This window comes from Artemia sp. Qi Xiang Cuo, chromosome 19 (genome assembly GCF_049724085.1).
Source record: "Artemia sp. Qi Xiang Cuo chromosome 19, ASM4972408v1, whole genome shotgun sequence".
NCBI classification, from domain to species: Eukaryota; Metazoa; Arthropoda; class Branchiopoda; order Anostraca; family Artemiidae; genus Artemia; species Artemia sp. Qi Xiang Cuo.
Genome location: NC_142812.1, coordinates 43,861,302 through 43,874,391, shown reverse-complemented (window position 1 = coordinate 43,874,391; position 13,090 = coordinate 43,861,302). Strand labels below are relative to the sequence as shown.

General features: G+C 36.1%; 1 protein-coding gene across 1 annotated transcript in view; it reads right to left on the bottom strand.

The window, feature by feature from the left end:
- The window catches only part of LOC148940892 (anoctamin-10-like), a 155,485-nt gene extending 154,320 nt beyond the window's left edge, over positions 1-1,165 (bottom strand). The window contains exon 1 of the mRNA XM_089105291.1: positions 1,126-1,165. The gene's annotated coding sequence lies outside the window, so the exon portion shown is untranslated. The remainder of the gene's footprint in view (positions 1-1,125) is intronic.
- Positions 1,166-13,090: the final 11,925 nt, after the last annotated feature.

Sequence of the window (13,090 nt, the reverse complement as noted above, 5' to 3'; positions counted from 1 at the left end):
AGTGAATATACTACTCAATGCCTTTTTTATGCTCTTTCCAAACATAATAATCATTTTTGTCAGAAATGAATTTTACCCCCACCCCTATATATACCAATTCAGAGTATATATTTGCACATTAGGGGGGGGGGTGGAGGTAAATTTTATTTCTCATGTAAATAGGAAGTAATTTTAAACTTTACCCCCACCCCCCTAATGTGCAAACATCCTATATAGCCTGAATTGGTATATAGGGGTGGGGGTAAAATTCATTTCTGACAAAAATGACTATTATATTTGGAAAGAGCATAAAAAAAGGCATCGAATGGTATATTCACTTTATTCATAGCCTAAGTCAATAATATGATTTGGTAAAAATTTACCAGGGAGTGGGGGTAATTTTATTTCTGATGTAAATAACAGGTAAGTTTAAACTTTCTCTCTACCCCCCTAATGTGCAAATATATAGGCCTACCCTGAATTGGTATATAAAGGGGTGGGGGCTAAAATTCATTTCCAACAAAAATGATTATTATATTCATAAAGAGCATAAAAAAGGCATCAAGTGGTATATTCACTTTAGTCGTAACTCAATAATATGACTTGGTAAATATTTACCAATGCTACTAGCATACCTACCTACCCAAAGTCACACATTATGCCAATATTACAGTTCTGGGCTACTAGCTTACACATTAAGATAGCCTATGTAGAAAACAATTTCTCCAGAATAAAAAATTGCTCTGATGTAAATAAGAGGTAAGTTTAAACTTTCTCTCTACCCCCCTAATGTGCAAATATATACCCTGAATTGGTATATATAGGGGTGGGGGCTAAAATTCATTTCCAACAAAAATGATTATTATATTCATAAAGAGCATAAAAAAGGCATCAAGTGGTATATTCACTTTAGTCGTAACTCAATAATATGACTTGGTAAATATTTACCAATGCTACTAGCATACCTACCTACCCAAAGTCACACATTATGCCAATATTACAGTTCTGGGCTACTAGCTTACACATTAAGATAGCCTATGTAGAAAACAATTTCTCCAGAATAAAAAATTGCTCTCTAAATATCATCCCTCCTGGTATTAATTTAAAAATCCACCAAATCTTAATACTATGAACAGACATATGTACCTTTTTTAAGAAAGACGGATTTTTTTTAATTTGAGCATGCTTATTAAATTCAAAATAAGAATTATTATTAAAGTAATAGATGGAACTTTAAACGTGTTTTTGCACAAACTACGGAGGGCGACTAGTGCCGTTAGCTTTAATTATCAGCTGACAATTTGAATAGTAATAATTATTATTTTAATTGCTATTAGCCATTATTTTAATCTTGCGTAACAAAAGCCAATTATTTGCCAAGAATCTTTGCTTTTTTCACCAATTGAGTCGTTGTTGGAAAACAAATTATTTTTGCCCCTGAAAAGTCAATGACAAACTTGTTTGCAAAGTAATTCGTTGGTCTCTTAAGCCGTACTACTGGTAAACAATAATATATTTATTTTTAGATATATAAATAAAGCTTAGAGAATTCAAAGTCAAGATTCTATAACAAGAACCCCAGAAACCCGGTCAATATCTGCCTATAGCACAAAGGCTCCCAAGCTCTGTTGTGACTTTTCGACTTTGGTCTGCAATTCAAACCGAATTTGAACGCTTTCGCTTCAGATTTGTGTGCAAAATAATGAATTACCAGGCAAATTGAGAACCGGGGCTTTGTTACCTGGGTCAGATCTAAAGTCGAGGCAGTAACTTGCTATTTTCTTTACTTAAGGAATTTATAGGTATGTAACATGTTGTATGCCGATTGCTAATTTTGATCCTCGGCAAAATTTATAGAGATCATACGAAGGTCCATACAATGATTGTCTGTGGGAATTTTATTTGGTTGAGTAAATTTTCTAGTGGAAATAAGCCAATTGCATTGATTAAGAAAATACTGGGAAAGTGGTCATTTATATAATATCTCCTCCTATGAGAAGAAATGTGAAATGATAAATCTGAAAAATTTATGAGGACTTCAAAGTATCCATGGTTACTCTTACCAAGAAAAAATATGGATTTTTTTTTACCCCACCACCCGGACCTCAATTTAAAAAAACTGTCAGAAGTAAAGTCAAATATATTGGATTTCTTGGGGTACCAAAATTATCAATAAACCATTTTGACTAAAAATACACTTAGGTACCGTAATTAGCGAACTGCTACTTCAATTTCACATCTAAAAGACCCTATTTTAGTAAGAGCCATAATCCATTCAAATTACCAAATTAAGCAACGTCTAATCAAAGGAATATATTTTTAAAATACTTTTTTTTCTATTGCAGAAAAATCTTAATTCTTTCTATACTTCCATTATATTATATGGTGTTTGGCGTTTTCAGTGATGCACTCGTTCTAAATGATTCCTCAATTTTAGAAAAGTATTCTGAGCTTACTGTTTTGAGCTAATTTTAAGAGTTATGATATAGGGATGGATCCATGGAGGTTCGAAGCCCCTCTAGACACCATAGTTTAATTTGTAAGGGTTGTAGCTAGAATTGTTGTTTCGCGTGCATACTGGCCGAAGCCTTTTATTATTTTCGTTTCTTCGCTCAATATTAAAAACTTTCCATTCCTACTATGTATTATGTCACTATATAATGTTGCAAGACCGTCCACATAAAAAATATCCAGCATCCGGTAAGTTTATTTGTTATCCCATTTATCCTCAGAAAAACTCTCGAGGATCTGTCACGTCACCTGCTGCGGATTTCTCATTGCAATCATGGTTGCAACGGCAGCTGAAACCTAGTAAAGAACGAGCCACGGCCCATAGTAACCAAAAGTTAAAAAACGTGTTTAAAAAAAACTGCCTAGTGAAAAAAAAAATTCCATCTGACACTGATTCAGGAATGGTGACTATCGTTTCAGTTCGTATTAAAAATAAAAGTTTATTGGGAAAAGAAATTTATGGTTATTTCGAAAAAAGCCTCAAACCCCTCAAAAATGGCGTCAGATCAAAATGAAAAGTGTACCATTGGAACCAGCATAGTCGAAAACCTTATTTAAGGAAATTGCAGTTCCCAACCTTGAAAAACAAGAAAATTCACTTTTTTGTATGGGTAGCACTGATCTGTCTCCCTTTTTTTCTCCCTTTTTTTCCAGAGCTAGCGGTTTACCAAAACATCGTAGAGAGATGCTTAATGGCTCATTAGAAAGCTGTTTCTCACATCTACGTGCTTTTTATAAATTCCGCCATCTGCAAGTGCCATATGGCACAAAAATGGCACATTATATGCCATTTCTCAAGGGGTGGGGCTAGCGGGCTACAAAAAATCGTAGACAAGTGTTTAATAGCTCACATTAAAGCTATTTCTCATATCTACGTTTTATTTATGAATTTCACCACCTGCGAATGCCAAATGACACTAAAAATGGCACTATCTATGCCATGTCTTAAGTGGGAAAGGTATAGTCTAGTGGGCTGCCAGAACTTCTTAGAGAGATGTTTAATGGTTGATTTGAAATCTATTGCTCACATCTACGTGATTTTAGTCAGTTTTGCCATCCGTAAGTGCCAAATAGCACAAAAACTGGCACCTTTTGTGCCACTTCTCAAGTTGAATAGCCTCGAAGTATAAAACGGTACCATTTTAATAATTATGATCTAAAACTCTTAATTGGAGATTTACAAGGGACCCTCACGGTATACTCCCCCTCCCAGACCCCTTAATAAGTCTCATTAGTCCGTTGGAAGAATTTATTATGAACTATTTAAGACGGTCAGAACCAAAAGTAAAAAAACTTGTTTAGGAAAAAACTGCCTGGTGGAAACGAATTGCCATCCAGCACTAGTTTTAATAGTTAGCTTCTTGTATGATTTATTCGATTGAATCATGAACCTACGTGCTATATCGTGAAAAATCACTAGATTTAGGAAAAAATAATCAGTTTTAGAGCGAAAATAACTATAAATCACAAGCTAGAAAAAAATCACTAGGCAACATAAAGAATCAGTAGAAATAGTGATAAATCAGTAGGGGTGGCAACCCTGCTTTTCCTGCACGTTCCCTTCATTAGAATTTTAGTGATTTCTTATTATATTCAATGTTTTGTTTGAAATTTTATTTCTTCAGAGAGAGAAGGGGCAATTCTTTATGGCATCAGTGGCTGCCTTAGTAAATATGATCAAATATTTGAATAGAACAAGCTATCAATATAAATATTTTCCATTCAAAACCTGGGGAAAATAGTAACATAGACTTACCATTTTTTGTTGGAAATCAGTCGTTGAATCCATGGAATTCATTTTTTCCTCAATTTATGTACTTAGTGAATATGAATATGATATGAGCTAGTTCAAAAATAGGAACGATGAATTGTTGAAAATTCGGTGTTCTTATATGGCATAAGAAATATTGTATTCTAGGAAGTATTTTCAGTACTAATTGCTAAACGTCTAAATGTGACCTACTTTCTCCATATTCTCTTTTGAGTGTTTTCTGCTATTCATCAACTGATACGGCGAATAGCGGAAATATACTGTTCTTTGATTTAAGGGGAAAATGCAAGTTTGTGATAAGCTGAGTAGGGAAAGAAAAATGGAAAAACTATTTATAGAAAAAAAACAATAAAAAAAAGTAGGATGGTAGATAGGATGCGATGTGGTTACAGCTTCTCTTCATAAGGGTTTAAAATTGAATTCGCGCCAAGAACAATTATCATATTCGGAAGAAACCTAAAAAATAGGTATCGTGTGGTATGTTCACTTGAATCATAGGTCCTGTTTGTGAATATTTTCAACTGAAACTAAGAGGTGACATTAAAACTTAAAACAAGCATACATTATTCCGTATAAATAAAAAAGATCATGGCAGCGTTGTTTCTGCATCAAACTTTAATCAAAAGCGAACAAAGATTAATTTAAAAAGACAAAGTTTTTCCGAGGGAAGTAAAGAGCGAAGTTGATACTTAAAACGGACAAAAATTATTACTTCACAGCCTATTTAATATATATTAATATAAGTAGTACAAATAAACCAGCTAATTATGTTTCCCTATGCTTTTATGATTATACAAAAATAACGCTTTACTGAAAACACAAAATAATACAGGGGTTTTGGTACAGTAAAAGCAAACCAATTAAGGACACTTTTTATAGAATCAAGATATTATCAATCCCTTTTAAGATAAAGCAACAATCCATGTTGCTTATTTTTACGTTTATTTCTTTTACATTTAATTTCGTATCACTTCTGCACAATGGCTCAGTCCAATGTCTGGATCTCGTTTTGTTTCCTAAAAGGAGATGTCATCATTAGTTTGTATACAAGTTCAAATTAAGGCAATCTTGATAGTATTAGGAGTAAAGACTAGCTTAAGAATTTGTAGCATAGCTTGAAATTCACTCTTGTATAGAGAGAAATAACAAGATGTCCAGAGTTCATATTATGTCTTATTTGATCTTCATTTCAAGTGGTACTAAAGCATATTTCTTACAATTTAAGCTGTTCAATTTCTGCTGCTGCAATTCTGTTCAATTACTTCGCGGTTATTAAAAAATATTTAGTTTTACGCTTATGTTTTTAAGATGGTTTTAATTGTATACTGAAAGTTACTAATGTCAACACTGGTGCAAGACTATGAAAAGCTTTATAGATTCGTTTAGTGTTGTCAAGCTACATATCACTTTTGACTCTTAAATCAATAACCCTGTTTTTTATACTTGACTTTTGTGTTTTCAGTAAAGCGCTAGTTTTGTATAATCATAAATGCATAGGGAAACATTATTAGTTGGTTTATTTATACTAATTATATTAATATATATTAAATAGGCTGTGAAGTAATAATTTTTTTCCGCTTTAAGTTTCAACTTCGCTCTTTACTTCCCTCGGAAAAACTTTTTTTATTTTATTAATCAGAAATAGAGGCAGTTAGCCTGACATCATAAGTATATACGCACATTAGCGAATTTTTTTTTAAAAATGATAGAGATTAAAGTGCTCTGAAAAAGAAATCCCTTTCCGAGCAATAGCAATAGTTTCCTGGCATTTGACCTGTAAACACCTATGCTGGGTAAATTTTTGAAAGCCGTTTTGTAAGTTATTATAATCCCAAATTCAGTCATTGATCAGTTCCGAGCTTTATAATCTGGATTATTTGTTTCACTATTATGTCAAGGCCCATGACATTCACGTGCCCAGAGTGCAGACTTCGTGCCGCTATTGGAACAGTGCAGTGCAGTCGGTGTCAACAGTGGTTTCATCCAAAGTGTGCAGGCATTTCTATTGAGGAGAGAAAACAATGTTGTGACTGGTTATGTTTAAACCTCAAGTCCCCCTAGTTCTCTTAATGATGACCCTGAACCAACTTTAACACCACTTTCTCTACCCCCTAGCTCTATACCACGCTGTGCACCCAAGTCTGCCACAAAATCTACAACCTCAAAATCAGTTTTAAAAAATCAAGCTTCCCAAGTCCCGCCTTGTGTTGACTGTGTTAAACAAATCAAACAGATTGCTGTTCTCCGAGATGTTGTTCTCCCGCCTTGTGTTGACTGTGTTAAACAAATCAAACAGATTGCTGTTCTCCGAGATAAATACAATTCACAGTTGGAGAAGAATTTAGACCATGAAGCAGCCATAGAAGATTTGAAAAAACAAGTTGACATATTTCTTAATGAGTAAAAAAGGGTAACGATATACTCCATGAACATGATCTGGAAAGTAAAAAATTAAATGAAAATATCAACTCTCCTAATTCCCATCGACTTCTTATGGAAGATGAACCTTACAATCTACAAAACAATCAAGTGATTCTTAAATGAAAAATCACCAAATTACAAGAGGACTTAAAAAACAACGAAGCAATATCTGCTACTCTAGGGGATCAATTATCAAAGTTCAGCAACTCCAGTATAAATGGCAAAATATCCCAAGGGAGCTTACAAATACCTACTTGTAGTATGACTACGGATGACGCTCTTAAGTTCGTGAATAGTCCAGTGACTGCCGGTTTTTTACATAAATTGTAAGGTGATAATGAACCAAATGAAAGGATTAGCAAGGTTATGGAGAAGTCATTACCAGACAATGATATTGTTATCATTAAAAAAAATAATTGCGAAAGTGATGGATAAAAGGTAAATAAATGTAAAAATAAGCAGAAAGGAAAATGTGATCTGCAATCATTTTAAAAGTGGTTTCTGCAAGTTTCACAAACAATAGAAGTTTCTACATATTTGTCGTCATTTTATTTCGGGAATCTGTGTGTCTTATAATTTTTTTTTTTTTTATCACGTTGACCTATGTTCTGTTTAATCTTGCATTGATAAGTCGTGTAATTTTGCTCATGCACCATCAGGGTTGGAGGGTAGGTTTAAAACCAACCTTTTTTAGGGTGGTGCCGAGAGTATTCATGACCCCCTCCTCAGGGGCGTAGCTCCAGCATTTTCATTGAGGGGCAAAAAAGTTCCACATCCAGAGAGTCAAGGGGTATGGGCTATATAAAAGCTTTTTTCCAAATTTTTTGGGGGCAACTGCCCCCCTTGCCACCCCTAAACGACGCCACTGCCCCTCCTCCCCTAGATCTTGTTCCAATCGACTTTCAGCCTTATATCCCTGCAAACCCGATGCAGAGCAGCATACCCCAGGAATCCATCCCTCGAAACAATCCTCCGCCACAAGTTCTTGCGCTGTCCGGTCAACCCAACCATCAAAATCACTTTACTCAATTCGGACCATCCCCAAACCCCCCTCACTCATATTGCTCCCAAAAATCCACTTCCTTTCGCCTCCGTTCCTCTCCGTACGTCAGTGAAGTTAGCGACTGGTTCTGGACTCCACCCGTTATTTGCCGAAACAAACCCGACCCCTCCCCTCTCAGACACCCTCCACCGTACTTCCCTCTCCAAGCATCATCTTGTCTTCCCATCTCCCCATATAAAGAACACTCCCAATTTGAATTATTCCCAGATCACCAGGAAACCTTTCTCCCTTCCTTTAAGCTTTATCCCCCACCCCTGGCTAACCTACCAGAGTACCAGTGTGACTATGGTTTGAGAGTACCCACATGCGAAAATTATGCTATAATAAATAGTCCGCCCCAAAAATTATCCGCTCACTCCCATCACCCAGTTAAAGCTTTACTCTTAAAGTCCAACCATAAACCAGTGAATACATCACTGATTATCCGTGATTTTTCAGATAAAAGATAGTTTCCCCTCTTTAATCGAAGAAAATTTTACAAAAGAGCAAAATTTTACCCGCGGCTCTCTCAATTTATCCCCAACTTTTAAAAGTGAACCTCTTCCCCTCCCACTTCAAAACCGGTTTAGTAGTCTCTCGCAGGGGCAGATCTAGGATTTTTTTTTGGGGGGGGGGGCAAAATAGGTTGATCCGATAAACTTGCGTTAGGAACAAGTTTAATTAACGTAAACTTGCATTAATTAGGTAAATTACACTACTTTAGTAGACTTTAGGGGGGAGGGGCGCGCGCCCCCTCGCCCTCCCCCTGGATCTGCCACCAGTCTCTCGGTTCAGGGTGGTGAGTTTTAGCCTTACGGCAAACCTTCCTACAATATCCCGAATGATAATTTTTCCCTTTTAGGGGATGTTCTTCCCACTCCCAGTATTAATTTTAATACTTAAACCCTGCCAAAGTTGCCTCAGAACAAAGCTGTTTTGAAGAAATCTGTTCTTAAAGAGTTTGATAAAAAAAAAACGTTATTATTTCCCTGTTTTTCTCCTTACGAACGCCAAAAGTTTGAATTTTGAAAAGTTAGTTGAGTTAGAAGCAACAGCAAAATTGAACCATATTGATATAATTGCAGTTACTGAATTCCAGGGACAAAATCCAGATCCCCTTAAAATGACTGGTTGTCAGGAGTTTATAAACCTACGCCCGGTTAACCACCCACTGGGGGATAAAGGAGGATGAGCAATAATTTCTTAAAAGATTTCCTATCTCCTACCCTTATCCATGAACCAGGACGAGGTGATTGCGATAAAATCATTTGGATATCTACAAAGCCCAAATCCCTACCGCGGCCTTACACTAATTTAATAATTTGCTCTTTTTATTATTCACTTGGACAGAATGCTTGCTCTCGCCGTAATCTTCATGACAGGCTACAAGCGAGTCCTGACTTTGTGACAACAAAGTATCCAATTGCCGGCATCTTTATAGCAGGAGACGCAAATGAGCTAAGTCTTAATTATCTGTGTAAAGATCAGAAGCTTAAGCAAATTGTTGATTTCCCTACTACAAAAGGTGGAACGAGTTTGGATGTTATTTGCACCAACCTTAAAATCTTCTACAGTATTCCAAATACCCTCCCCCCCTCGGTGGTAGCTATCATGTCATGCTATAATTGAAACCACTGCTAGTTCTTAAAACAAATTACTCAGTTTCTGAGTTTTCGTACCAGCCAATAACAAGTCAAGGTCCTTATGATTTTGGATCTTGGATTACGTCCGAGAGTTGGGATGATGTTTTGTCGTTTGTAAATCTTAATTCAAAGGTTAGTTTGTTTCTAACAAAATGTATGACAAATTACCAAAAATGTTTCCCAGAGGTTACCATGAAGGTATGTTCCTCAGGTAAATCTTACATTAATGAAAAAATAAAAAGGAGTAATCCATTTGAAACTAAAACTTTTTCGCCTCGGAAAGAAAGAGGAAGCCTTAACCCTCCGTAAACAAATAAAGAAAGAAATACGTCGTGCTGATTCTCGTTATGGTAAGTACAAATTAAATTACTTAAAACAAAGCAAACCTCAGCAATGGTATAAGAAAGTGAAAGAAATAGGGGGTAGGTCGTGCAAGAACCTTGCTTATCTTCTGGATGAGCCGCCTGAACAGACTGCCAATTTGCTTAATAAACATTGGCTATTTCAGCGAAGCAAATAATAGAAAAGATATAGAAACTAAAAAACTAGTATTTGCCCTATTGATATTCCAATTGATCTAATAATAGCATTCCCTGATAAACTGTCAACACCCCTTGTTAGTATTTTTAATGATATTAGTAATTCCGGATGTTACCCGTTGTGCTGGAAGCTGGGCTATATTACTCCAATCCAAAAGTAGGGAGGCGTGAACGATTTTACTGGAGTACCACCAATCCCCTTAAACCCAGTTTTTTCAAAAATGTACGAGAGTTTCTAAGCTAATTGGTTAAAGGCAGAGATTTGTGAACTGATTGACTTACAACAATTTGGAAACCTGAAGGAGACATCTACTTCACACTACCTTGTTAGTCTTCTTGGCACGATTCTTAAAGACCTTAAAAACCCGGATACTCGGTTGAATCTTTTATTAATTGATCTCCAGAAAGCGATCGACCTCGTTGACAACAATTTTTGCAAATAAACTGCTGACTGAGTTTCAAGTGTGTGCCATTCTAGTTAAAATTGTTGCCTCATTTTTAACAAATCGTTCTCAAGTGCGTAAATGTAAAAGTGTTTATTCCGATCCCCTTCCTATCTTTCGTGGGGTGCCCCAGGGAACTCTGATGGGTCCCATTTTATTCCTTATAATGATTAATAGCCTCATAACTGACCACACAGATTGAAGGAAGTATGTGGACGTACCTGTCTGCACTTGAGCTTTGTCGACGAAATATTAAAAGCTCAATTATGATATTACTTGACAATGTCACACAGGAGGCTTTTTTGTCGAAGATGACAGTTAACGCTAATAAATCGTCAGTTATGACAGTTATTTTTTTAAAATCATCCCCATCTTTGAAAAACCCTATCCCTCTCAAAATCTCTGTCGCATGCATTAAACTGCTGGGGTTACAATAACTGCTGACTTGAAGTGGGATACCCATGTTCAAAATATCCTAAAAAAACTTCCCCTTCGGTTTTCCTTCTAAAACTTTTGTTAAAATTTTCTTCCCCTCCCCCCTAAGGATCTTCTCAACTTTATTGTTCTTTTATTCGGCCAAGACTGGAGTTTGCTTGTCCAGTGTGGCATTTTGGTCTTTCTTCAGAGCATATTTATAAGATTGAAAAAGTCCAAAAACGAGCACTTAGAATCATAAATGGTGAAAAGAAGGTTCCATATCATTATCTATCAGGTAAGTTCAAGATCACCACGTTGGCCAAGAGAAAGAATCTCCTATGTCTCCGTTTCGGTACTAAGACCCTGTCTGTTCCTCGATTACGTTCCATTATCTCTGAACCCTACCTTCCCGACCGCAGCAGACCGTCCCGTGTAAAATCCCAAAGAGTCCCAAAACTGACTCCCATCCCCGCTCAACATGAAAGATATCGGAAGAGTTTTGTTCCGAGTTTTTTTTAGTTTTATAATAGCCAGAAAAGTTAGTCATTAATTTTATTGTTATCTATTTGCTTTTTCTTTTTGACTTTTTGACTTTTAACTAAGTTTTGACTCATTTTATATTTTATGTATTTTTATTAATTTTATTTTTATCTAATTATTTTATTTTTTACTTTATGTGTTGACTCTTTTTTCTTTTATATATTTTTTACAATGAATTATGTTTGACGTGAAAGTTGAGTGCTTTTTTGACGTAAAATTCAAATTCGGCAACTATACTGGGATAGAAATTTTTAAAAATAAAATTCTATTCTATTCATTCCAGGTTCAGTCGCTTCTTGGCATTCAGTCAGATCACACCATAAGCCCGTCGTAATGCGCTAAACATTTGTCATTGCGCGTACGCGAAGAGGCAGAGCCATGAAGAGAGGTCTAAATTGATGTGTTTCAAAAATCTTTAATGGAAATTATAAGAGTTTTCATTACTGTTCATATATATATTTATGTTGTGGTTAGCCCAGTTACTTCTGATTCTTGAATATGGGCGTTTGAGTGGAAATAGCTGTGGTGATTGCTTGAAAGTTTCTGCGAATGATTTAGAATGTCGAAGCATAGCCAAGAAACAGTGGGTTATTCTTATGATTTTGAAATCCCGCAGAAGGAATTGGGTTAAACTCGACATAGTTAGTTTGTCTTCAAGCCACGTAAGTTCCCAAGAAAATCTCCCAAGTCCAGTGAAAATCATTGAGGCTATCCCATCTGTTGTACCTTACCCCCGAATCTTTTTCTGAAAATGATATTAGAAGATATATTGGTTTAGTCCAAATAATTGAGAACTGAATAGAGTTTGAATTGTTAGAAAGAATTTAGAAGCCCTTGAATCACTACTTTTGTCTAACTCAGCAATGAGCCCTAGAATTCACACTCCATCGGCATTTCTAAGACCCTCCCGTAATTCATTTACAACGCAACTTTCTCTGTGCCATATAAGTTTAAAATTCTGTTTGGCTAAATACTTTATGCAGCATAGCACCCTGTTAAGTACTTGTAACCATTTCTCTCCTTTTAGTATTGGGCTTTTAGATGTTGCTGATGCAGCATATAGATTCATAATTGTGGATATCAGTGCAAAAGAATACACCACTGATTCCGGAATGTTTTCCAAAAACTCTTTTTGAAAAAAAATTCAAGAAAGTATAACAGACTTGCCCTCACAAAAGGTCATCGGAAGGCATATTTTACCAACCACTAGGGCAAAAATAGGGTTTTGAGTTTTGATGGGAGGGGGGATAAAGAATGTGCCGACAAAATCGTCCAGTGTGTGACTAATGCAGATACAAACACTAAATTAAGACGTCAAAGACGCTCAAAGCTCACATGTGTCGCCACTGCGTGCTGACGCCTTTGAATTTTGGGATGTGGAGGAAGTCCCTCCCCTACCCCCTTTAGCTGTGCCCCTGACCGGCTGCGTCTATTGGGGTGTCAGACATTTCCATTACGACACAATTCTAATGAGTCCTTTCCCAGGAAATTAGCATTATTTAAAACGCCCTAAGTGAATTTTCAACTACCAAGGGCTAGAATAAGCGTTGGGAAAGTCTTTGGAGTATTAGAAGCTTGCTTGAGAATATATTACGGACCAATAAATAGTAAGCTAGAGACGGCCGAGAACATAAACATGCCATGCGTATTCCTTCGCTGCTATGCGGTTGCCAAAAGCTCCGAGTATTGACATTCAAGCCTTACTGACACTATTAAGGAGAACAGAAATCATATTTCGTCAATGGAGGATCTCAAAGTCTTCTTTTTTGAGCAGCCATTTGAAC